The 27,968-nt window shown below is 39.0% G+C and overlaps 1 protein-coding gene across 2 annotated transcripts in view; it reads left to right on the top strand.

Annotated features, from left to right (window-relative positions):
• Positions 1–27,968, top strand: part of PCCA (propionyl-CoA carboxylase subunit alpha) — a 284,142-nt gene that overhangs the window by 174,357 nt on the left and 81,817 nt on the right. The window lies entirely within an intron of this gene.

Genomic DNA, 27,968 nt, shown 5'->3' with positions numbered 1-27,968 from the left:
AAAGCAAGACTATGAGGAATCCCAGAAGTTCTCTAGTTTACCTGACAGCTGTTTACTCTTGCATGTCTTCATTGAAGAACTTCTGCAACATCTGCTCCATTACATTTTTATAGTCATGAAGTTCACACCTATGTTGCATTCAGAATCATGAGATTACTTTGAAAAAGGACATTTAAATTACTATTTCGTGTAATGAGGACAGCATTGTCACTTTTATTTTGCTCTACTGAAATTTCAATGTAAAAGACATGATTTTCAGTTGAAACTGATCCTGTTTTTATGTGGTTGTTTTCACTTATGTGAACTGAGGTAATGAAAACCTAGAACCTTTTTTTCAGCGTTTTTGTTGGCCTAACTGGGGCAAGAAGATGCCTAACCAATATTCTTTTTCTACCTTTACCTCTGCCACATTGTATTTCACATAGACTCATGATGAATGTGAGAGTGTGAATAAAGAGCAGGGCTACTTTCTGTTCCACGTGGGTCACAGTGGAAGGCCGTCTCCATATCAGAAGGATATGGAGAAGATCAGTCACTGTAGTCAGCACCTTTAAAAATTTTCTCTTGCAAGTGAACTACTTCAAGTGTGTCATTTTCTTTTAGAAAGAATGCCAGGAGGTCTTGAACAATTCAGTACCTAATACATAGTGTTGCTCCATGGCTGGGACACTCACCATGCTTGTGGAATGGTGCTTCAGGAGTGAAGGCCATATCTGTGTGCAGCTTTTTACTGAATCAGATTTATATAATGGCCCTAACAACATCCTGTGAACTTGGATACAACTTGCTGCTCAAACACCAAAACATCTCTGCCAGATTTCAGTCCAATTTAGAGTTGGACTGGTGCTGGTTTGTGTGACAGAGATGGCCCTTCTGCAGGAGTAGTCACTGCCCCCAGCTTTTCCACCTTTTTGTTGCGATACCCCTGTCTAACAGCGCTCAGCCTGGAGCCATCTGCTGCTGTGAGGAAGACGCAGGGCGGCTGCTGGTCACTATGCTTGTTGCGTGGGCCCTTTCTGCTGTGAGCTCAGAAATCTAATTCCCATAGCTGGACCTCCCCAAACTAGGAGTTTTATTTAGCATAACTAATTACACAGACATGCATCTGTGTGCGTAGTCCAGATGTATTTTTTGAGAGATTTACTTAGGTTTTATTTAATTACCTAGGCTCTCACTTTAAACTTGTTTACATAATTCGATGAAGATATGTGTTTAAATCAGACTGAAGAAAGTCTTGGCCTAAGCATCCTTTTATGCCTTTGTCTCTATCGATTGTGAAGGTAACTGAACATATGAGCTCATATATGAGTCAGTTGTAGATTCCAGTTGCAGCTGAGTTGTAAACTGCACTGCGTTTCTCCAGGAGGTACAAACTCTGAGAAAGAATGCTGGACATGTAGTGTTATTGCTGCTGGTTTATTGTTGTCACATACAGAAAACCATTCCGACTTATACTGCAGTCCAAACCTGTGTCTCAGTTTAAATGGGACTACTAAACAGTTCTGGTGTCTTGCACCAGTATGAACATTACAGCTAGTATAAGCCCAGTTTAACAAGGTATCTATGGAATCTGATTTCCAGTCTTTCGGTTTATTATTCAAACAATAATGAATAACAAATGCAGAATTTCCTGCTTGTGTCCTTGCGTCCCTGCAATATGCTACTGCTGTTACCTTCCACTGCTAGATGAGGAGGCAGGAGCACCCCGTGGGAGCTGAGCACCCTCCCGTGTCACAGGTGAAGGGATGCATAAACAGTAAGGAGGAAGTAGGGTTGCTGGGTAGGACATGCTGTGTGCCCTAAAAATTGGACCAGAGGGACTGGCAACAGAAGCTTTTGCATTCTGATTCTACCTTAACCAAGCCTGTATACTTGGGAAGAGGTAATTCCTTACTTACTTTTATCTGGAAAATTCCTTAGCTGGTGAAATAAATCACAGTAGGTGGATTTCACTGTGACCAGAAGCCTAGCTCATTTAAACCTTAAGGTATAGTGTATTAAAATGAACTCCTGAGCTTGCGTTTGTAAAAAACAGGTAACTGGTTTTTGAATGCTAGGGTTGTTTAAAGTTAGGTATTTTTCATTGTTACTGGATAAGTAGCAGAGGATGTGTTATTCTTTATGAATAATTTTCTTTTTGCCGGGATTCTCCTGTGATTGTTCTGCAGACAAGATAATACACTAAGTACAGCACAGTCAAAAATCTTCTAAATTGTGAGTCAAAGCTTTACAAGGAAACTTGTTCCTTTTACTAGGAATGAGAAATCTTGTTTCTGATCAGGAGGTATAACATACCATCAGAAAAAAAATGGGGAAATTCAAACTTGCTTTATTAAGTTTGCTGTCAGAAACACAAGCCTCACTTTTTGAACTTCTGCATTTACTTTTTGCTGTTAAGTTGGTGTGACACGGGCTCCTGACTTTGTGGGTTGTGTCCCCTTGTGGCTTGTGACAAAGATAGCTCAACCTGCGGTGCAGCTAGAGAGCCCAGTGGGAGGGCCACCTTCACATTCCCCTTCAGAAGTTTGCTCCTGCTGCAAACTGTGCATTGCAGCAGCAGCGTTCACATCCTAATTTACTTTGTTTACCACTGGGACTCTTCCAACAGTGACTCCTTTCTTTTTTCCTTAACTCTTCCACTCTCGCCAGCCGAAACCTCGCCACCTCGCAGCCTGCGGTGCTTTGCTCTCTGTGCAGGGAGTGTGAGCAGCAGGCTTCTCCATGGTTCCCGCTGTTTTCGAGCAGATCATTCGTCAGCATCTCGGTCTGTGGGTCATCTGCGGCTTTCTTCCTCTGTCATGAGAATCTTAATGAATTGTGCAATGTTAGCTGCTCTTTGCTGCTCTTTATTTTTTGGGATTTTGAGTTTTGTAACCATCTGGTTTTAACCGCTTTATTTGTAGCATAGGTCCTTGATGCAAGCTGGCTTTAGGCCACTTTAGAGGCCTTGCTTCCCCAAACTGAAGGACTTAAAGATAAGTGGTCAAGTCTGAGCAGTACTGTTTGCCTGAAGCAGTGCAAGCAAAAATAGTAGTTTTCTTGTTTCCAGTAGAGGTTAAAAACTTTTGTGAGTCCTAATTCGATATTTTTTTCTTTTAACATAGAAATAGCTCTGTTGTTACTCTGAAGCCAGCAACATACATGCTAATACTTAAGTTTGTATAAAATCAGTGTATTAGAATTTTCAGTATCAGACAGTTGTTTCTGGTAATACCCTATAAGCATAACAAAAACCACTTTAAATTAAATATTTAAATAATGACCTGACTTGAGAATTAAAAGTTAGCAGCTTTGGTGAGATCTGCTTGCTTGTATACCAAGAACTTGCCAAATAAATTAATGTAAATGTCATTTATTCTTTGTTCTTTGTCCTGTAATTAATTGCTAAAAGCATCTTTAAGCTAACTGCTTGTCATATATATCTGTTTGGTTCTTTGGAGGACAGATAGTCAGTTTCTGGACTTTGATTGGTATTCTTCTTATGCTTGAAATTTTTCCTCTCATCGATGGAGTTGAAGATCTTGCAGTCAAGATTACTGCTAAAATAGGATTTGAAGGACGAATATCTTCCTTTACATGAGAATAGTGTAAACCTGCAACAAACAGCCCGGAAGCATCCCCCCACTAAACTCCAGAATCTTTTGTTTAGTTCGGTTTCAGACAGAAATCTTTTCCGTTTGCCGTTTTTGTTTGCCAACCTGGCTACAAAATGTGTTTATTTTATGATTTCATTGATACAAAGACTTGATCCAGTTTTACTGATGAAGGTTGGAGTCTTTTCTTTCTTTACAAAGCTTGAGTGTTCTGCAGAGTACCAAAGGGCAGGAGAGACAAACGCAAATGGGAACCTTCATATATTGGGCAAACCTGGTAGCCGTGTGATTTCCCTGCACTGTACTAAATTGACCCTTCAAAGCCAGATGTCAATGACCAAAGGTGCTCTGGATCTGTGTGATGGTGGCTTTGTTGCCTGTTTGCAGACTGGCTGCTCACATCCAGTATGGAGTGCCTTTGCTAATGGTACGCTGGATGGGAGCTGCCCTCCCCAGCTGCATTGTGAGCGGCCCTTTAGCCACTGGTGTGTGTAGGACTTCGGTGTCACGGACAGCCATGAACCAGCCTTCTCCAGTGTGGATGGATGTCATGTAGGTAATACTCTTAAAATGTGTGTTAAAAATAATAGCAAAGAATGTAAGTGGCATAAGCAAGGGAGAACCATAAATACATTGGACCAGATATCCAATAACAAAGTTCAGTTTGTTGGATCCACTACTGTATAGTTTTCATTCAACAAAAGAACGAAAGATAAGTAATTATGTGACCATAGAGCAATCATTTCAACTGCTGTAACCCCACCCTCCTTACTTCCTTCAGTGTTCTTCAGTTTTTGTTTTTCTGTTATGAATGTCACTTGAATTAGATGACTAAAGAACTGTATTAATATCTTTGTGGTGGAGGAGGTGGTGGAAAAGGGATGGGTCATCTTGATTTTTATCTACACCTGTGCGTTCACAAAAGCAGTGGGTGAATCCAAAGGCTCAAAGGATGAATATTGGCAGTAAGTAATTACACTTCACAGGAGATACAGTTGTGTTTCTTTTTGTTTGAAGTTCGTTGCTCTATGCATAGGCTGAGGACCTAATTTTAGTTTGACAAGGAATTTGTAGCTGTATTTTATGTAAAAAAACCCTACATTCTTGAAAACCTTTTTGGCATAATCCATTTTCTGATTCTTCGCTATAGCGTAAGAATCCTCTGTCTTGAGAATTTGTATGCTTTCTCTGCAAGTAATTGTTATTCTCCTTTTTCATGTTTGAGAACAGCCCTTTCTGTTCTTCATCTCTGTACTAGATGCATACCTTCCCAGACCACTTAGCCTCATCTTCTCATCTGTTCAGTTGACAAAGAATTTCCAGATGTTTTCAGTTATAAAGTAGCTTCTTGTCATTGAAGTTGTGGTGAAAGTTGTTTTTGGTTTGTTTTTTTTTTTCTTTTTTTAAAGCGTAAGGAGAAATAGTTCAGAAGTTACTTGGAGCAAATGGAAATTTGATCTATTTCCAGAGGGACCTGTATAGGTCAAATGCTGAATAAGAGGAGGAGAGAAAGCTTAATTGCTTTTTTTCAGATTGCTGCTGGAATGGGCTACCATTTTCACAAAATATTAGATCGCTTACTAAATTCAAATTTAAGAACAGGTATATATAGTACAGCCATGAAATCTCTATGAAAAAATAGTGAAGCTTATTCAGCCCAATGAGAAATTGATTAATGAATGTTTTCAGTAGTTTTTAGAAAAAAGCGATTTCTTTCCCTGTCTTTTAAATGAGAAGTAAAGAATTTATTAGGTGTCTATGTAGGTGAAAAATTGCCCTGTGTATCTCAATGTGTGCAAGGAAAACCTATTGTATAGTACATAAATGAGAGCATAAAAATACAAATCTAAGGCATTACTGTCATCGTTATTTGAGTATCTCGTGTATCATCATCATAGAGGAGACAAGTAGGTATCTCTGTGCTTTAATTTAGTTAGTGAATTCATGTATATCTAGTTACAATTAAGCTTTGACTTCAAATTAAAATGTAATAAACATTTAATTAGGAGAACTCTGATGTATTCATTTGCTGTAAATTTTATGACTGAGGGGTAAATTGATTTTAAAATTGCCTTGGGAAATATTTTCTTTGTTTTGTAAATTCTCTTCATGGGGAGGAAAAAACACTTAAGAAGAAATATCACCCCAAAATCAAACTAGATGCAGCTGGAGTGTGCAAAGCATCAAGTGTAGAAAGGAATAATATAATGTAAAATCAGAGCAATGATACAAAAAGTTGCTGTAAGCAAAGTTAATCCGCATTTAGTTCCTTAAACACAAACGTGAATGGAGCAGGATCGTAATTCAGTGTGTATTAAGTTCTATCTTTCCAGTAGTCCATGTAGAAGAATAACATTGCCCAGCCATACCAATATAAAATTAATAATCTTGTTAAGAGAATCAATAAAATGCCAGAATTATTATTACTAGTATTTTATGTTTCTAGTATGCTTCAGGCACATAATATATGACTAATTGGTCATATAAAAGAAATGAGGACTGTATTAGTAGGGATGAAAAGCAAATACCTGTAGGAATTAAAACAGTAAGAGGGGTGGCCAGTAGACATACAAATGAACATATATCCTCAGGAGCACTAAATGAAGATTCTTCTAGTTAGTCTAGTTATAAATATATATTGTTATATATTGGAGTGTTATGTATGTTATAGTGTTATATAAATGGAATAAAATGTACTGTTATTCCAATGACTTTTATGAGTCTGAATGAAGGAAAACTGCACATGTAAAGGCACAAGTGGAGGGAGCAGATCAGTTAGATAGTCCTTACAGCTGTAAGCACAAGACTTTTCCTGTCTTTTTCCAAGTGGCTTATGTTTTACTTGCACACAAATTCTCCACTGCAGTGCACATGCAGCTGTGCAGACAAAACTCTTTGTTACTGAGAATCTATTGTTCTAGAGGATATTATGTACCTGCTTTTACTCTTTTAATTCAGATTCAAATCCAGAGCATTTTCTGTTTATATAACTTGTGTGTTATCACTGGGCTCCTACTTATTGACTGACTCTGTGGCTTTACAGCTCCTGTATGCCTTTCTGTACGGTGTCCGATTTACTGGAAGGGTAGAGGCTGCCCCATCCTATCCTGATGGGGTGGGGACAGTTTCTCCTCGGAGGCAAGCACTGTGCCCTAGAACCCTGCAATCTGAAGAGAGCATTGATCCTGGTTTTCTGACTCTGTGGGCAAGTGCTTTAATTGCTACGTTTCTGTGGCTGCTGACATTGTGTTTTTAAATGAAAGTGGCCTTGGCCTCAGTACCTTGTTGTGAACTCAGTGTTTCTGGCATGCATGTCAACTCCGCTGCATTGAGTCTCTCAGAGAATTTAGGTGCTGGGGCACGTTAGGTGAGACAGAGGTAAAAATGGTTAGGTAAATGTTAAATACACTCATATAATATTTGTATGTACTTGTTTTAGGTGTACTAAGCAAAAAGAGAAGCAGAGTGCATCTGGGTTGCATGTTTTTTTGTTTTTTTAATTCCATGCCAGTTTAGTAGTAACCGTGTGTAAGGCACTGGGTACACCATAGGTGTGTGTTTGCTTTGTAAAGAGAGATTGTTGGTGTGGGTTTATGTATCTCCGATTACTTTATTTGCACAGTACTCCATAAGCATATAGAGAAAATGTCTACAAGGTTGAGAAATAAAAATAACATGAAAAGTAATTAATTAATTATGTAGTTTTAAATATACTCTCCCTTATATGTCAGGGCAGTGTAATAGCTTGATTGTAGTACTTTTTGGAGATTTGTAGTTCTGCTATGAAAATCACAGGAACACGCTTTGGCATTGGTATGTAGCCTTCAATAAATGTTTAAAAAGAAAATGCAATGAAAGGTCTGAAATGCTAAGATGTAAAATATTTTAAAAGCAAGCATGGTCAGTTTGGTTATTTATTTTCCTTATGTTAGAATCAGACTTTTCTTCATTGTTTTGAAGCATAGTTCTTAGAAGGCAGAGAAGGAGCTAGGTTTTTACAATGGCTCATTCTAAATTATCTAATGAAGAGTTTTACCCACACAGGTGGCTTCAATAGGATGAATGCCTGTGGTATGAAAATGGATGCTATGTTCTGCCATGGGTCATGATCCAATGATTCCAGGAATTCCAGTGAACAATAAACCAAAATATAAATTAAATATCTGTAATGGTACAGAGCAATAACCTACCATTTTCTTTCTTCAGGAAGTCTTGTTTCTGGCATAACAGCATTTAATGTGTCCTGCCACCCTTCCAGTTTTCCTCTGGTCTTTTGGTGTAAGACTGAAAAATCCTGGGGGCATGGCTGTTTTCTTCAGTTCATTTGCGTGCCAGGCACACTTCAGATCCTGCACCACGATATTCACAGCATTATTTTCTAGTTTCTAAAAGCAATGCTTACACAAGCATCGCTTGGATGCTTTTCTTTACCATTGATTTTGTATCCAACAAAACTGGAAAGAAAAAGCCCAACCAGCTCCTCCCTGCCCTCAAAACCCCCTCCAACTTCCCAACCCCCCCTCCCCAAATTTTGTAGAATGAATAGATTAAAAAATGTTGTGAGCTCCTCCTGCTGGTTTGGCAGTAGCAATAGTTACATTTAAAAGCATGCTAATGTAATGTTAAGAGCCTAGCTTATTACCACAAAAGCCGTAGTTAACTCTGCAGCTTCTGGATGGTGTTTCATCTTTAATTCTATTCTCTGAGCAAATCTCAGCACATTTAATATTCAGTATGACGCTCTACTTTGGGATCTCTTGATACTTTGGTGTAGAAGGGAACTATAAGGTCATTGCTGCTTTGAGTTGCTTTCTTAGCTCTAAATTTCGTTGCTGCTTTTTTTTCTCCCTTTAATTTAATTTTTAAGTAAACCAGACTATTAACATTACTTTAATGTAGCTTTTATGGGTTATGAAAAATAATGCTGCTGTAGTGGATAGATGTGCGTCAGCTGTGACTAAATGTTTTGATGTAGTCTTCTGAAAAGATAGACTAGAAGAGCTTTCCTTTGAAATATGCGAAGCAGTTTTAGACACAGCTTCTCAGATGGATCTAATTAGTCTTTCATACGGACTGGATGTCCGTTTGTTGCAGCTGAACTCTCATTTCATTCACCCATAACTAGAAACACCTCGCTTCAAACGTGTTTCTTCAAAGAAAGAAGGGTTTAGGGTTCCATGTTTTACTACTTTTTGATGTTGATTTCCCTTTAACTGAGAAGACCTTATGTTTATACAACTGTTATTATTAAGAAAACATAGCTTTGTTCCTGAGAGTTCATTCGGTATCAGTGTTGGCTATTGGTGGAAGCTGGAGATCTGTGGAATAGATCTTGCTGTGTGAGACTAGTGGGACAGCTGTACGTCTGGCTATTAAGCTCGTTGTACGGAAGATTTGAATGTATGCAGGATGTTCTAATAAAACCAGGGAACCTGGGTTGTGGGAGGAGGAAAGTTAAGATTAGAGGAACAAACAATCTGACTCATCAATGGATAGCAGTCCTGTTTATTATTTGTATACGTTAGTCACCAAAGAGACATTGTAGTCTGTACTGTCCCCTGTTTAGGATACTTTTACGTGGCGTAGTTTAGTACGGTAAAAAGGAACCTATGCTGCCTAACCTAGTTTGGGCAGTGCTGCATTAATACAACTGTGCTCCTCCTAGTTGAACTAACTTGTTTAGAGCTGGCGCATGCAACTCCACGTCACGCTGCGTTGTGCCGTATCATGACACCTCTACAACAAAGAGTATCATGAGAGCTGTAGTGGTGAGTGAGTGATTGATCTGTGTAAAATATTCAGTGGATTACATTTGAATACTGCTATGGTTGATGCTTAAGGAAAATGAGTGGAAGGAAGGCAAGGTGACAGATGCTCCACCTCTGTGTCTATTGCCTTTTAATAAACTTTAAAAATAAAGTTTAAAGGCTGCTTTGCAGTCATGATGCCCTTTAGACTAAGGGGGAGTTAGTTTGCAGAAATAGGCTGGTGGTGCTGGCTTTACTTCTCTGCTTCCCAGCAATGTAGTTGAGTTGGTTTTGCCTCTGGCAATTGTCATTCACCTTTTCTCTTCCCTGTCAAAGGAAGGGCAGTCTGGCCCAACTGCCTCAGATGGTGGCTGAGGGTTGGGGCTGTTCAGCCTGGAGTAGAGGAGGCTCCAGGGAGACCTAATAGCGGCCTTCCAGTACCTAAAGGGGGCCTACAGGAAAGATGGGGAGAAGCTCTTTAGCAGGGCCTGTTGTGATAGGACACAGGGTAATAGTTTTAAAACAGAAGGAGGTAGATTCAGAGTTGACACAAGGAAAACATTTTTACAGTGAGGGTGATGGAACACTAGAGCAGGTTGCCCAGAGAAGTGGTGGATGCCCCATCCCTGGAAACATTCAAGGCCAGGTTGGACGGGGCTCTGAGCAACCTACTCTAGTTGGAGATGTCTCTGCTCCTTGCAGGGGGGTTGGACTGGATGACCTTTATGATTTTATAAGAGAGTGTGATCTGGTGGGCCACGAGCAGTCTAGCGTTAGTGGAACTGGCTGGTCTGCAGCGTTGGCTCTTGGGTCCCTATTACTTGTCCATATCAGTAACTCCAGCAAATTTACGTGTCTGCTAGGAAACTCTCACTGCAATACTTCATCCTGCCCCTAGCCCCACCCAGTCATTTCCTCCATTTGCCTCTCACCCTCCTTTCTTAAATCCTCTGTTTGTTCACAGACGGCTTCATGTTCCCCGTTTGTCCTGCCAGAAAGCAGGTCTGGGTCTGCTGCGCAGTTGCTCACATACAGGTTGGCCGGCCCAGCTGCTGGGTGGCAACCAAATTGTCCTTGTCTGTCCAAGAGTTGAATGGGGGCACTCATTTTTGTTCTCTGTGCAGCTTCTCATTCTCACAAAACATAAAGGGATCTTAATGTTTGGTTAATACCGACCAGTCAGTGGGTTCTGAATTTGAGTGTGTGCTGGGATGTAGAGGAGGGACTCACAGACAGACAGTGCATTTTGTTAACCTCTTTTGCCTGTCAAGATCACGTCAAAGGTGCTGTTATTGAAAGGATTAAGAAAGAGAACAAGGTTGTTCTGAATGCAGGAGGAGGGAAGTGAATTTAAATTATTAAAAATGAATTGCATCACTGCTTGTGGCTCATATAGAGAATAAAAAAAGGAACCTAATTTAAGTAGTCGTAATCTACTGCCAGTGGTTTATTTCATTTTCCAGAGAAAATCTACAGATCTCAAGGACATACAATAAATTGAAATCAACTGGAAACCAAAATAGACCTGTAGCTCCATAATTCTAGAATTATTTGAGATAATATTGCATGCACCAGTCTTTATTTCAAAGCTTGTTGTTGCAGTTCCAAAACCACTTAGATTTAAGGAATGCCAGATGTCAGGTGTGCGTTTTGCAATAGCATTAACTGTGTGACTGAATGCAGAATCCCCTTGCTGTGTTCAGTGTGTTATGTAGGCCAACTCTGGGCGTTTCTCTTAGTTTGTGTAGTGATAGGGACCGTTATCTATAGACCGTTGTGTCATTTGGTACGGAGATGTAAAGAGAGGAAATGGACCAGGTGAGGGTAGGAAGAGAAGGGTCGGTGTTGTGGTTAAAGGGGTCTCTGTGCTGACTTGTACCCTTGCCTCTGCCAAAGTCTTTCAGAGGTGCTAGCCAAATCTTTGAAACCATACTTTCTGTAAGTGCAGTCAGTTTTGCATGCTCTTCATTTTCTGGGCTTCAGAATTCTCCCTAGAATCAGTCATGAAATGCTGAATGCTTACAGCTGCTGGGGAAATCGCTGCTATCACAACTTTTTAAGTTACAAAGCAAAATACTCTGCAATGTCAGATTTCCTGTGCATCATGTCTTTAGTGGGGTCTTTATAAACTGTAATCTGTTGATGTCTCACCTCTACTAGATGGTGTGAGATGATGGGAATGTGGTGAAAATAAACTGGTGTTTCTCTAACATGATAGAGTGAAATACTTTGGGCTGAGGGAGACATGAAGAGTGCAGGGAGGAAAACAATACTTGTAACTGTGGACTAGGACTTGAGTAGCACGCACTAAGCCTACCTGAATGATTTGGAGGCTATTTTCATTAATGAGCACAATTCAGTAATGTGTCCACAGCATTTGATTCTATTTAAAAATATGTATACAAAAGAGATGATGTCGGGTGGTGCTTCATCTCTTCCCCGCCCCCCCCCCAATTTGCTTTGTAACATAATGCTGATACCCTGAGGATTTGCTAGCTGGGTTGGATCCATTAAGGTCATTGCATGGACCTCTGCAGTGAGCTCAGAGTGTAACTACTAGATTGCCATTTTCTGTGCAGAACAGTAATAGAAATAAACAGTAAAGTTCAGGAATTTGAGTTTTATTCCACACTCCAGTTCTAAAGGTTGATCAAGCATTCAAAGGGTGTGCCTTCTGTGTGTTTGCCTCTTTTTGCTCACTGCTACTAAAGTGTAATTTTTCAAGTCCTGTTTTTTCCCAGCTTGTCTCTTTGTTCTGGTTTCATTCTTCTGGCTAGTCCTAGTTTCTGCCCCTCAGTCTTCTTGCCTGGTCTGTGCTTATTTTCTGATCAGCCTGAATCTCCCCTTTGGACTTCCACATCACTTAGCAATCAGTCTTGGTTCTCTTCCTCAAGACCTTCTCCCATGTAGCTGTGCCCTGCTCCACAGGCCTCCAGGCTTTCATCCATGCATTGGTCCTCATTTTTGTTTTCCTTTCCCAGGGCCTCAGCATTGTTTTTGCTTGTCCCATTTCTTCTACTTTACTGCTTGTCTGGCTAGTCCTTTTTCTAAGATAACCCTCTCACTCCTTAGATAGTTATCTCTTTTCCTTCATCCTATGCTTCTAGCCCCTTCTTCATTGCACAGTAAGTGCATGCTTCCATCTCCTCCATTCTCTGAATTAGGTTTCATGTGTTTCTGTTACCAGTTCAGTTTCCTTTCTCCTTTTTTAGTCATCTTGCTCAGTGAGTCCCCCACTCGTTACTTCTTGCTCCAAATTCTCCTCTCCGTCTTTTCTGCATCCCCTTCACCGACACTTCGTATCTTTGTTCCAGTCTACTTTCTCCAGTCCTCAGCATCCAATTTTTGTTCCTTGTGGGTTGTTTGTACTGTATCTTCTTCCTTTGGTGCTCGATCCTAGCAGGAGTAAGCATATAAACCACAGAGGTAACAGTTTTGTTAGATTTATACTTGACCTGGTATTCTGCAATCCAAAATAGCAATTTTGGAGAAAGCTGTGTTCAGCCCTGGGCTGGTACAAGTTAAATACAAGGAAGTGTCTTCTAGAAATGCAGCTGTGTGAAGTGTGGTCATCTACAGATAGGATTTGGTTTTTTAAATGCATAGAACTCATCCAAAGTGATGCCTTTTGCAGGAGGATGGTAGAAGGGCATTCCAACAGTTCCACTTTCCGGGCAGATTTTCAAGCCTCCGTTCCAAATCATAAAGGAGATGCCGCAGCCTTTCGTAGAAAAGTCAATAGGATTTAGTAATGTGGCCAAAAATGTATTCTTGTTCTGTGTTAGAAATGGCTACATATTTCTCTCTGAAATTTCCCCTTTCCGAAAGCACTTCTAAATGACTAAACAGAATTCATCTGAGTTATAAGAAACTGAAAATACAGTGTGATGATGGGAGGAGTTGGACAACTTTGACATTAAGTCTCTTCCCTTCCCCCTCATGCCGTAGTTCCATGTCCCAGACCCGTGCCTTTTGGCAGGCTCTTCCTCTGCTCCTCCTGTGCTCCTTCTGTCTTTGTTCCAACCCTTTCTTTCTGTTGTGACTGCCCTCTTGCTTCCACCATCTAACCTCTATCAGCTGTTTCCTTTATTGCTGTAATCACTGTGTATTTTCACACAGTGACCTCTTTGTCACTGTTGGAGCAGCCCAGCTGTTTGATGCTAACAAACTAGTTTGCATGCACAGTTTATCCAATTTAATTCAATATTTTCTCCTAGCTGATAGGGGAGGAGGGAAGTAGTTTAATGAAAAGTGCATATGGTTGAACTGGCATCTTTATTTAGATGATGATGAGCTTTGCATATTGTTAATTTATAACAAGCATACTTTTGAGTAGTGTAGGGTCTTTTATATTGGTTCTATCATCTGAACTCTCAAAGGAAAGCTACATTGATGGCCAATCAGCATAATAGAACCATAGAATAGTTTGGATTGAAAGGGACCTTTGAAGGTCGTCTAGTCCAACCCCTGTGCCGTGAGCAGGGACATCTCCAACTGGATCAGGTTGCTCAAAGCCCCGTCCAACTTGACCTTGAACACTTAATAGGCAAAAAGCAAGAATTAAGACAAATTTTGTTGTTTGAAGATAACAGCAGTAAATTAAGAGAAGGATAGAGATAGGTAGTATATCTGAATCTCAAGAAACCGAGAGCCTGGGCCTCCTTTGTTTAACCTTTAAACAGACCAAGAAGAAAACCAGCCAGAACAGGATGTCCTTGAACGAGACAACAGCAACTCCTAAGGTAAAACAGAGGGAAATAAATCCTCTCCCTTACACAGCTAAAGGATTTTTCCTGGCTTTGGTAAAAGAAAACTTTCTGAAATAGAAGAGTTAATAGGAATGGAGAGGAGAGGGCCAAGGGGTGGTCATTGTTGGTCACAATCAATCTGTCTATCAGTCTACCCAACCAAAGTCCGTGGTGAAATCAAATCATGTTGGCCCATTATGTTGGATGCATCTGCAATCCAAACTGAACCAAAGGTGATTTAAATGTACTCGGCTGGCCCTGCGGAATACTCTTTACTTGATTTATTGTAATTTGTGTCATAAATCCCAATTCACAATACGTGGTTTTGCTTTGTAAAAATGTGCTTGAAACAACTGAAGTGCTAGATGACCTTAAGAATAAATACTTTTAGGAGCTTTACTGAGTGGGATCTTTTGAATGTTGAACAATTCACATTCCCAACAGAAACTGTTTCAATAGCTAAGGGTGTGTCCCAGAAAATTTAGCATTAGTAATACTTTCCAGAATAGGTGGGAATTATTTTGCAAATGGCAGTAGGAAGTGTGTTTGATGTTACACACAACTCTGTCATTTTTCAGTCATTTGGAACTATTAGCCTGCTTTACTAGATCTGCCTAGCTCTTTCTGTGGATATGTGCTAAGTGGTTTTTTTTTTTTTTTTTTAAATTGTATTCTTTGGCAGGATTTTTTAATGGTCTCCATTAGTTTATCATTTTAGCAAGTTTGCTTCTGGTACAGTTAGCTGGAGTGATTAACAGATGAAATTACTTCAGAGTATAAATTCTCATTTGGTCTTCTAGGTTATATTTTATCTCTGTTGTATGCTTTCCTAATTACCAGCATTTTTAAAGCATGTATTATTCATCTTCTCTAGATCAGAATTAAAACCTACATGGACTGACATGTTATATTTTTTCTTCAAAATCTGATAATGTTGTATTTTCTCTCTCATTTAGACTGAATTATCTCTTTAAAATACTAAATCAATAACTGTTTTGGTCCGCATGACATAGTTTGGTAGATTTTTCAATTGAACTAGCCTGCATTGCGTTTGAACTGGAACATAGCTCTCCAGCTCTGAACCTCAATGGTGCTTGTCGTTGGCGCCGGTACTGAAAAAAGCTCAATGCAAATTTTGCAATTTGGTCTTATCCCTAAGAACTGTCTGAAGAGTAAATAAAAAGCACAGATAACTTCGGGAACAAGAAGATTTAGATACAGCTTCATGACTTGGAATAACCTCTGAGTGTATCTTACTATGTTAAATCTTTTTCTTGTTAAGTAATGGCATTAAAAACCAATCAGTGCAAAGCATGTAGAAGATTAATTAACGTTGAGAAGAAAAGAGATGTCTAAGCCTTTCACCTGTAAGGTACCCTTATCTCCAGCTGAGTTTGCCAGCCTTTGTTGCTTTTTGTCATCTTCCCCAACGGGTATCTTGGTATTTTTTTGCACACTGCCCTTCATACTTTGAGTGACTCCCATGATGCCAGTACCATGTATTAGTCTGTTATCCTCTCCCACTGAAGGCTTTAAATGTTTCTTTGGCTTAAGCAAAAAAATAGACACATTCTTTTAACTTCTGTATGCTTCCTTTTCTAATCAATTAATTTAAGGGAGAATTAAGGAAAATAAAATGTCTTTTCCTAAGTTTAAAGACATCGTAAATAGAGAGTTAAGGCCCATCTATTGTGATGCTTTTCGTGTAACTGTTACTTATGAAGAAGGTGTTCATTGTTTTCTGCTAAAGCAAATGCACACAAGGAGAGTTCTACATACAGCTTCGATAGGGCTTTATGATGTACATCTGTGGGGAGTCTTTACTTATGCAAGTAGCCATCTTGGCTTGCACCGTTTGATTTGAAGAAATGAAATGGGTTATGTAGGCAAGGACTCTTTTAATGAATAATTTTCTTATGTGGTGATCATAAGGGCATGATGAAGTGTCTGGTTTCTTTTAAATTTTGTAATTTATATTTTCGCTGATGATAAAGTTACATGATTTGCAAGAAAGGAATGGCAGGGATTGTTCTTTTTGTGCCAGTATTGTGCATTGATGCTTCTTGTCTGATATTTACATGAATATTCACACCTGTGTTTTTATCTTTAAATTTTTTTTAAGTACACACTTCCATAAACATATGCATCCTATTTAATAATATTTTAGCACATTATTTAAAAAGTATGGCATTGTTACTGTTTCATAGGATCTTAAATCTCTCAGTCAGGGGGAATTATGATTTTTTTTTTTTTTTTTTTAATTCTTTTCTTTCTTCTTTCTCTAGTTGCACCTTTTGGCCTTTCTAAGAAAACATATTTTATGTAAACAGTCTCTTGGGTTTAGATAACCTTGAGCTTCAGGGCTGTAGGAATTCTGCCCTGAGTTGCACGCTGTTCTTTAACTTATATGGAAACTAGCACAGTCTGCTGTAGAAAACTAGGATGTTTTTTTTCTCTATATTCCAGTGTGAGACATCTGTATTTAAAAGGGTAGGGATAATCTCTGTTTTGATTGCATGCATCCAAGACTAAGAAATATTTCTTGGACTAATAGTGGTGATGGAAGTACGTTTTACTTTCAAATAAGTAATTTTTGCAACACTAGGGTTAAGACATAAATTTAAGTTGTTCTGGACTTGAGGTTTTTGTTTCTGTGAATTTAAGGTAATGTTATGGTTTTATTAAATCATTCTATGTTATGTTGTGTGGCAGAGGAAATAGGAGTTTTATACATGTGGGCTATTGACAGTTTAGATATCGGATCTAACACAATTAAATGGTTTATTAGGATCATGGAAAGCTCAAAAATCCTTATAATGTTGCTGAAACTTCATGGTTCACGAAGCTTTATAATTTTGTAATCCATTTTACTGGAAATGGTGATTAGTGGTTTTAATTGCATGAGGAAGTATTTAAATGTTCTTTTAACTAGTTGCTGGCTGGTAAAAGTTTTCTAGTGATACCAGTGTCTTTCTCTTCTCACTGAGGAATTTAATTGTCTGACACTTGTTACTTCATGGATCAGAAGTGTACTTGTCTTGCAGAAAAAGCCTGCCCAAGGTTTCTCTCCACGAAAACAAACTATTTTTTTTCCCAAAGTGCTTCAACATGCAACATGTTGCAGGAACTGTACAATTCCATATCGAAAAATGTATACAGTGCCTACCTTAGTTAAAGTGTTCCTGACTTGCCATCTTTTTTTCCAGTTCTCGCTAGATTCCTGAATGACAATGAGAAGAATGTCCATTGTAATATTTTAAATTGCTTGTAGGTAGTGTACTTTGCTGTCTCCATGTCAAAGATGAGATCCGTTCTCATCACTGTGAAAGAGCTCTTGTGGTGGCTGCTGTCTGTCTGCCTAATGTCAGCATCCATAATCACTCTGCATGTATAAAAGCAAAGACCCTGTTGAGCATGAGGAGCACATTGCACTTGACACCTCCTACTGTCATCTGGCTTGGGTCCAGGGAACAGCAAGAAATAGGTTCTGTCAGAGTAGGTGAAAGTTGAAAACACCTCCTTTTCCTCTTCCAGCTTTTCTGGTAGTGAGTTTATTGGAGATTTTTTTTGTTATCTAGGGCTGAAACCATAGTGAATGTATAGCAAGAGCTGCCAGCTTTTTTGTTAGGCAGCCCTATGCAGAGAGCGTGGTTCATGCTGGATCACAAAGGGTTTGGGTTGAAGATTACCACACTGTCATTATCAAGTCTCAGAATTTTATTTGAGGGAAAGTATACTGTTAACATGATCGACAACACAGCAGCAGCATCTGTGTAATGGCACAGTCATATCATTTCAAGAAAGGACAAATGAAACCTTCTAGTGGAGAGAAATCTTTGTCTATGAACTATTCACACCAGAAGCAGGCAGATCTCCCAGGCAAATGGACTCTGCACTGAGAAGCTGGATTAAGGGGACTGGAACTATGTTGTGGCCGCATTCAGGAAAATCTTAAGCCTTTGGAAGCTTGACAAGAGAGTGAGTGCTTTGTTTCCAGGGACGTGGAGGGCTGGCAGACTCCTTCGCTGCAAGTGGTATTGTAACTGTGAAAGTTACTGTTAAAGATTTGCTGTCAAAATAAATATATTTTATTTCTAATAGAAGATTAGGGAAATGGAGTAAGAATTTACTCTTTGACAGTAGGTGCACTTTTTTTCCTATCCTTGTAATTGCTGTAATTCTGGCAACAACTTGGAAGACCCAGAAATATTTTCTCCTAAAACTACTACTATAGTTTTGTAACTGCCTAAACTTAAAGTGGAACTGACCTACTATAGCTTTTGCCCCAGCAGACACCTGTTGATGCAAGTCTCATTCAACCATGTTTGGCTGTGCAGGTCCTACAATAAGCAAACTGAATAAAATATGGATTTCATTTTTAGGGCTATAGGAAAGGAGGATGTCCCTCAAGTCATGACTGAAAAAACATGAATAAAATAGGTGCGTGGTTTGACATACAGCGCTTGGAATTGCATAAAAGGATTGATTAATTCCAAATAGTCCCTATTTCTGCACATACCAAAGTCACAGCAACAGATAAAGTAAAAGCAGTTAAACCGGGGTTCCTGTTGATACGGCTACATCTTGACATTTTCGTAATTCACAACTAGGTTAACTAGGTGAGTAAAGTACTTCATACCTCTATTTTCTGCCTGGCTGAGCTGCTTTATTCAGTATTTCTCTGCTTCTGAAGGCATAAGGTTCCTTTCTATGTAACATAATGGTGAGAAGGATTTTGCAAGTTTGAGCTTTGTTCACAGACCTAATGCCTTCAGCGAGGGTACAGATACAGGATATGTGTCTGTACAGGAAGTATATTCAGTTTTTATCACTTATAAGACAGTTCTGCTGTCTTTTGTCTGGAAGCAAAATGTGTGAGAAAGAAAAAATTGGCACCTTTTTGATACAAAAAGTTATACTAATGTATCTATATTGTGGTTTGTTTTTTGTTTTTCCTACGTAGCAAATAGCGGAATGGCTTGATACCTTGGAAGAACTGGAGAATTTGAAAAGAGACATCCCTCTTCATGTATGAAAAGTTTCCATTGTAAGGTGGCTGAAATTCTTTGTATCAGAAAATATAAGTGCCCAGGGCCTCACTCTTAATGGCATCAAAGCTAATTGAACCCGAACGCTCCCCACTTCATGAGCAGGAAGATACTAGATTCCTAGAAATAGATATGCAAAGCTACAAAATGATCAAATGTTGCAATTATTAACAAACAGAAGGCCTGTAAACTTCATGCGGTAACTGGCAGCTTCTTGGGTAGAAGGTTCGGCAAGCTCCAGGAATTTTGAGAGTTTCTTTTCATTAATCATATAATACTGAATATTCATTTTTCCCAGTCCTACTTGCCATTACTATCATTAGTCACCACCTTTGTTGTGATTGTAACAAGGAAACCCCCCACAGTCAAGATCAATGCACAGCCAGGTAGTTACATTTTATATATGTATGTTAACAAGCTTTGATTATTTTTGTAGTCAATAGGTGCTATAATGCAAAATAGAGGGCTTCCTTAAATTTAAAAAAAAGTCTCGTACTTTAAACTGTCTCTGTAGAAGAAGTGGAGATCATTCATTGTAGAGAACAGGAGTTAACAGTAAACCTGAATGATGTCTGCTTTAGCTCATGAGGTCTGTTGTCGGAGAATGAGCCTGTCTGTATTCGGTTGTCATAGAATTATTGTTCAGGAACATGCCAAAAATTTTTCAAGACTGATGCGAAAATCAATACATGAAAGATATCTGGTTTGCTTTATTGTATCATCATATTGTAGTTATAAAAATTCACTGTTAGAGTTTTAGCATTTCATTATGTGTTTAGGGCTTTGGCAGCTGGTCTTGTTGATTGTTCTAGGTATTTTCTCCTTTCCTAGGTACTTCACCTGTGAACTGTCAAAGGTGTGCATGTGTGTCACTCTTCTTAGCTGGCAGTCATGAGTATGATCGCTTTGAAAATTGGTGTAGATAGGTAGAGAGAAAAGTTGTCTCCTGGGTTTTGTTAAGAGCAGAAAAAATAGGCGTTTTCATCAACTTCAGTTATCTGTGCTGAAGGACTTTTAATGTTAGTTACTGTTTCTTAATATAAATTAATAAGCTCAGGGATACTTAAGTTTTCCATTCTACCATCTATCGACTAGAAAGACAACAGACATAGTTTCAATTAACTCATTGCGAAGTTACCCTCTCCTTCTCCAGTCCTTCGCCAAAGCTTTTCTATTAGGATGCCTACAAAACACTGAGCCAGAGGTCAGGCAGCAACCGTACTGTGGCCGGTGTTTATCATACCAAATGGTGCCCTTGCCAAGCCATCGTCTTGTTCTTGCAGATATGAAGTCTTCATGTCGTGGGGAGAGCTTAATTTGTGGATTAAAAGAGGTGATGGGTATGGCCAGGTGCAAAGGCTCTGTTTTTATGAAAATAACCCTAGCAGGTAAAAGAAAAGGTGAGGAGACTTAAAATCTGTATTTTGGATCTTTTTCCCTTAGTGAAGTGTTTTTCATTTTCTTTAAAGAAGAAGCGTTTGTCTGGCCCCAGCCAGTAGCTGAGGCAGAGAAGGAGGACTACTGAGCTTACTTCTCTAAACTTGTCTGATTTTGCCCGACTTTTATGTGACTGTGTGATGATAAACATCACAAATGATTCACTGTGCATACCGAAGAACCAGCCTAGGTCTGTAGAAGAATTCAGTGTTGTATGCAGGTGGTATGTTGATCTTTAATCAGAACCCGGGATTAACCTTTAATGTATCTGAAAGACTGCAGGTGCTTTTTTTTTCTTTCTTTTTTTTTTTTTTTTTTGGCCAGTAAAACTGTAGAGAGTTGGTGCTTCCACGTGCCTGGAGTTGCCAGCATTTTGCCTGGGCTAAAGTGTTGGCATCCTTTTCCTACCTGTTGCTGCTGATGCCCACGGGGTTGGGTGTTTCTGCACCTGCCTCCTTTGAAGGTCATACACTGGCACTGACGCAGACTAGCAAACACTACTAGCATTGAGTTCAGCGTGAGAGTTAACAGCCACTCTCCCTTCTGTTGATCCTGTATAGTGGGGAGTGATTAAAGCCCTTCTTCTGTTGAAGCTCTACTGGTGCGGTGAGGAATGCAAGATTCACGAGGCTGGAGACCGAATGCATGAGGAGGAACACAGTTGCAGGCTGGCCGTGTGGGTGCGAGGCTGGAAGAAAAGCAGCCTCAGCCTTGGCTTCTACTTCTGGGACTGCTCAGAGATTTTTATCTAGTGACTGGTTTTGACACAACTGAGTAAACACAAAATTTAGCTTAGGTTATATGGTCTTGCAGTAAGTACAGTACAGTATGGTACGTAAATAGTTTTTGAGGGTTGTATATACTTGGATATTGCTGTTAATTTATCAGCATAAAACCTGCACCTGTTCCGCATTAAGTTTTAAGATTTACCTAAACTGAATAGCATTTATTACTTAAAAGTTAAATATAGCATGTATTTAAAATATAACTTATGTTTTATGTCAGCTAAAATCAGCTGCCTCACTTCTTGCAGTCTTTCCAGTTCTAAAAGGACCATCTTTTCTGCAGGGGGATGAATAATGTAGTTTTGCTTGTTTCTGTGGGCATTTATTACAGCCACAGAGAACAGTTTCTGGAGAGGTTTTCTATTTCTTATTTAGCAGCAGTGAAAATTGCAATTATTCTATTTACTTGGCTTGCCACTGTGGCAAAGAGGAATTCTTTGGACTGTCAGGAGGGAATGTTTATTTTCTCTGGCTGCTCCTTGCATATTCTGCTCCAATTATAATTAAATATTACTATTTACTGTTAAAATGGAACATTTTTCAAGTTCAGTGAAATTGATTTTTAAGATCCAAGATATAGGCATAGGCAACCCATCTTGTGTTTTGTATAATGCCGTTCGTTATACAAAACTAATAGATAGAGTAGCAAATCAATAAAATATCACCATGCATGTCAGATGAACATTACGGCTGTAAATTCTTCATCAGGAAGAATCTGTAGGGGGAAAAAAGGAAACAAAAAGCTAGATCAAAAGCGATGTGGGGAATTAATGTGGAGAAGATGAAAGGGAAGGAAACGAACAATACGGTTGATGTAAGTGGAGGATTAAGTACAGCAGAAGCAATCATTTTTATGGGACAGATGAAAAGAAATTGAGAATAATTGTTACAAGAGGTGCAAGTAGTGGCAAGTTGAAAATGACACATATTTAATGGCCATATGAAAGCTAGGGCTTGTCCATGATTTCTGCTATCATTCATTTCCAAGAAGTAGCTTCCTAATAGCTCTTGTAGTATCATGTGCCATTCTATAAATTGCATTCACAAAAGCTTATTGGATTCTTTTGGAAGTTGAAATACCGTGCTGACATCATTCAACATTGTTTAGCTATGGATAACAATTTTATTTGAAATATTTGAAGCCTGCCAGATCTTCCATTCATGTCTGCTGACCCTTTGCACATGCAACACGAGGTTAACTAGCTTGTTTAAAGGAGTGTTTACAGGCACAGCTCGTTACTTGGTATAGCTGGTAATGTACCATGGGAAATTCTGCAGCTTGCTCTGAAAGTCCCTAAAATGCAGGATAAACTGAAATTATTGTTATGGTAAGATTATACATTTTTTTTAAGCACACTAAAAGTTGTTCATGTCTTAGTGTTAAGGAAAGCCTGTATTTCAAAAGCGTGTGTAAGGCTGAGGTGCAGCTCTGTTAAGGAGTCCTTTGGGAAGAGTTGGGACTGGGCTTTCTTGTGTTTCCTGACAGACCTTTGCTGCATTCTGCCTGGCACAGAGGGTAAAGGAGCCCAAACCCTGGCTCTCAAATCTGGGGCCACCCCAGTACCTTACAGAGGAGCAGTGGTGCTGCAAAACATCTGTGTCCTTGTTCCTGGGTAAGACAGTGAAGGGACAGCGCTGCCTTCCTCCTTGGGTCTCTATCCCACAGCTAGCAGGGGCAGCCCTGACCAGTGAGGCGGAGGCAGTGTTTTTTCCCAAGGAAAGTTTCTTGTTCATTGGCTTAAAAGATTCTTCCTGACTCATCCTAGTTTTCCTCCTTAGTTCTAGCCTATTATGGACATCAGTCAAGAGCTATGATGCTACACCTGTAGGAGACTCTCAAATCATTATTGTTATTCCTGCCTGTCCTCTGTTTGCCAAAGTCTACCTGTAAGTCAAAGCATTGGACTCGGTGGTGTCTAGAAGGTCATTTTAAATGGGAATCAAGGTGCTGACCCTTTCAACTTTTTGCTGGTTTTCATAGCAGGGCATTCAAGCCCACTTTCAGTCCTTGTTGCTCTTTCTGTGCTGTCCTTAATTCATCACCACCTTTTGAGGCCTTGAATTATGGATACATGATTGTACCAGGCTCTTTATATTACTTATAATATGTTTGATTTTTAATGTGTGATGTTAGCTTTGTTAACATGGTTTTCTAAGTAGGGCCCCTGTATAGGCAGGGACTGTGATTTCCCTGCTCTGAGATCATGTCCCTTACCTTTTTGACCTGGGGTTACACTAGTTATTTTGGCTTTTTATTGAATCCCAAACTCATTTGTCAGTTGGTGTTTTCTTTTAACTTTACTTTGGTTTTCCCCCAGTGTTTCTAGCTTGCTTTTGGAATTTTTTGAAAATGTTGTTCAGCTTTTGAACACTTTCTGCCTATTTCTTAATTTATCATGTTTCTTACTTTGGCACTACTACTGTATTGCATTTTCTGTTGATATACTTGAATAGAGTATCTGTTAAGCTCTTTAAAAATACTAGGAAGGTCTTAACATTTTTGTTTCAGGTTCACTTTGTTTCGTTGACCACCTGCTAAGTTTCCCATGTGAGCTACATTGATTATTTGGATTTTAGGTGCAACCTGCTGAAAGCCCTGGTTCTCCAAAGTACACATTGCGCAGTTATACTTTCTCTTATTTTTTGAATTAAAACTTGTACAGAGCAAAATCTTTAATGTGATCTTTTGTCTTGTACCTTCCAGTCTCTATGATGTTTCCTACTACTTCTTGCTGTTATAATGTCAAAATTAAATCTTGCTTTTTAGTGAGAGAGAATGATTTGGACTGACTTATTGCTGTAAGAGCAGGGATGCCCTTGGCAGAGTTTACTGTGAAAATGGGAGCAGAATTAGTTCAGGAGCATTGCATTCCTTGCATTGAGCTCTTCTCTTTTCCTGTTTCTTAAGAGAAGAAGGAACTTCTCTTATGGAGATTTCCCTGTTCTTTGATCCCTGGCTGGAGCACCTCTGTATTCTGGTGTGGAAACCATTTAAAATGACTGGGATAGTGGAGTCTTTATATCAATATACAAGGGTCCCCATCTGCGATGTAGGATGTTTTCTGCAATGCGTGTTAGAGCCCAGTCAGGTTTACTGTGCTCACAAGTTGAGCTCTTGTTTAAAAGTGTTAAGGAACAGTAGGAAAATGTTAGTGTCTCTGAGAACTGCTAGTGCTTTGCATATGGAATGTTATGATCCACAGGTAAACTTCCCACATTTTCCCATCTTTGTAATTTCACTGATGATTTGTGGCTTCATTGGAGAATATGAAATGATGGCTATTAGACTGAAAGATTCTGTCTTGTCTTATAAGTTTTTAGAAGAAGGTGACAGAAAAATTAGATGAAGAAATATTAGTGGAGTTTCTGAAAAGTCCCATAATGTGTTTAGAGATAGCACCACAGTACAATTTTATGAAAGATAAGCCTTTTGTGACAAAACCTTCAAAAAAGAAGTCTATACATTTTCCATGGTATTTAAACTGGCAAAGGCAATAGAACCTGTAGTGTCAGGATGCTCCTTTACTTGCTGCCTGAGAAGCAGATCTCATGATTGTTTTGTGTTCTCTGTGTGCTTTCTTCTAATCTGGTATCTCATTGATAACTAGTTCATATCTCCAGAATTTCAGTGTTATAGTAAATATGCAGCTTAATGTGTGGCGACTGCATGTTTTATTTAGGACAGTGTAAAGCTTATTCTGTTCTTGTTGACAACTGTTATAAAGATGTATATTTTTGATTTGCCCAAAGTCTGAATATTTATAGGTGATTAAAATAAAATGTTGTTTAGCAGGTGCTGACTGCAGTTTTGTAGTTACAGTGTTGTAATCACTTCATGAGGCTTCTCTGTTGAGGAAATTATCTTTGTTTAATGCTAAAGGATGTAGGTAATCTGTCTCTAATGCCAAATTATTTCAGGGTGTGCACTTCACTTTTTCCCCTACATTTACGTAGATCGGAAAACTGAATGTTCCAAACAACTTGTGGAACATTTTCCATATCAACTTTTATGTGCTAAAATGTGTAATTAAGATTCTTCAACCCAAAGCATAAAAAAGAACTCGAATTTAGTTTATATGATGTTTTTGAAGGAAATACTGTTTCTTATTTAACCGATTCTATTAGCATGGTGAATTTGAGTTTACCCTGGTGAAAGGTAGCAGCAAGCCACTGTCACCTGTTTAAATGCTAGTAGCTGGAACCATGAGGAAATAGTGAATTCAGAGAGGGGTCTGTTCACAAACAGTACTTTTATGCCTTTTGAGTGAATTAATGGTAATCAGTTTGTTAACATAAACAATGCGATCCCATTAACTGCTAAGGTAAATAGCATTAGATGTAAACATCTTTTTTTACATGGCTACATGACTTGATTTGTTCTGCTTGTGGAAACACTTCAAAACGTTTTAGCATTTCCTCTTTTGTGTGAGTGGCTTACGACTCTTCTGAGATCTCATCTTCTCCCTGCTGCGTCAGCTTTGCATCCTTATCCCTTGTGCACTGGCCTGTGTTCTTCCCTTTTCTGTTTACCTGACACCTCTGGAACGGTGACATTCTTGCTCCCTTTTCTGGGCTTATTTTAAAGCTAGAGGAGGGGTTTCTAAAGAGGGAATATACCTACTATTACTCCTGATAATTCCTTACAGTTCTTTCTTTTCCCTGCAAGGCGGCTGGTGTGTTTTGATAAAAAAAAATGAGTATTGTTGTCTTCGGGCTGGTCAACATCCCCAAGAGGGATGATTCAGGTGTGTGGTTGGGGAGCAGGGAATAGTGGAGGGATTTGGTAAGCATTTGATAATGCTGATACTTCTGGCCAGCTTCTTGAAAGTTATCAGGTGAAACACTTGCTTTGATTTTAAAGTTACTAAACTTGGAAAAAAACCAAACAATGGCAATAGGTTTATAGGTATTTTAAATTACATCTAGTATGCTCTTCCCCAATGCTTATTTTTATTTCAAAAGTGAAAGTAACTTCTTTATCTTCCGATTGTAAGAACGGTCTCCTACAACCACGATTTTTCTTATGCTTGGGAAACCATGTAACTAGTCTAGCTGTTGTCTTTTTTTTTTTTTTTTTCCCCTTAATCCATTGGGTTGATACAGCGTACAGAAATGTTCTCTTTGGCTGTTTGATTGAAGGGTGTACACTGGATCACAGATGATATCAAAATAGATTTGGCTTTAAGAAGAATCAGGTTTGATTCCATGATATGCTTATTGTCCTGAAGCATCTGGGGCAGTTTGGGGAAGATACACACCAGCAGATATTTTGCGCGTAAAGCTTTTAGTTTAAGCAGTGAATAACCTTGGACTGGGGATATCAAAAGGACTACCAGTGACCTATATTGTGTTGTGACAGCTGAGAGCAGCAGGTTGGAGCTGCTGGATGAATCCATACCCAGTTGCCCACTGTACTTTCTTCTTGTCACTACACAATGTCACATCAAAGACACTTGTTTTTTTAAGCTGTTGCTTATTCTAGCTGCTTACTAATTTAAAGAAAAGATAGCCTTGTTGCCATGGTAGTACAGTGGGAAAAGTAGTTGAAATCAGTGGCAGATTCTGCCCATTGTGGGCATTCACCCTACACAACTAGGCTGAGGTAGAGTACAACTTCCAAATACAATAAAGTGATGCTTTTCTTCCTCATCAGCCATTTTGGAGCCTGCTGATTTTGTTGGATCTCTGTATCAAGTTGTAAGTGGTGTGTAAAATAAAACGCAACTTCTCAGTTGATGGATATGGTCCTCGTGATTTCAAATACTCTTCAAATTGCTGTGGTATGCTTTGTTTGGACCAGACGTGGAAGTCTATCTAATGCATAATTCTTAGTTTAGATAAGAGATAGAAAGAAGACCACTAGGGACTAATATTTTTTTTAAACGTTGGGGATGTGTGTGTATATGTTGGTCTGTCATCTTTTTTTTTCTTCTTTTTGTTTGAGGAAAAAGGTTTTCTTTTAAAAATAATATTACTAATTTATAGTCTCCAATGATATTTTTCCAAATAGATACCTGGATAGCGATACTGGAAATTCCTTGGTAGCCAGTGTTAATTCTCACCCCTCTCTCCCAATTAAGAAAACAAAAATTAGGACTTGAGAGTTACGTGTCACTTGTTAGCAGCACATTAGCAGTCAAGGCAGCAATTCATTAATTCTTGACTCTAAGCTTGAGATCCAGCTTCTGGTGATACAGTATCTTTTTTTAAAACAATCTGTTCTTAGCTTCTGTATTCTTATTGCATAACTTTCACTAAATGAATATATGTATTAAGGTGAATGCTTAAAAAAATTATATTCCAAAATATGTTCTTTGTCTGAAATGGCAGTATGAGCTTTAGTGTGTCATATCTCGTAGTGGCACTTTGGTGTGATAATGTCATTCTACTCTTCGAGAATTTGTACTGCTAAGTGACACAGGGCTTGGGATCCCTGTGTGCCTCTGAAGGGAAAGAATGGAACCTCTGCAGCTTGAAAGTACTTTAGGAATCAGGCTTGTGTAGTGATTTCAGTACAAAGGCATGAATCATGACTCAAAAGCTACTAAACCAGCAGTTTCTACCTTATCACTATTTATTTTACCAATGTGTTTTTTAACTCCCAGCATAA

The sequence above is a fragment of the Chlamydotis macqueenii genome, chromosome 1, assembly GCF_036417535.1.
Source record: "Chlamydotis macqueenii isolate bChlMac1 chromosome 1, bChlMac1.mat, whole genome shotgun sequence".
Lineage (NCBI taxonomy): Eukaryota > Metazoa > Chordata > Aves > Otidiformes > Otididae > Chlamydotis > Chlamydotis macqueenii.
Note: the sequence above shows the minus strand (reverse complement) of the source record. Positions and strands in the feature narration are given on the sequence as shown.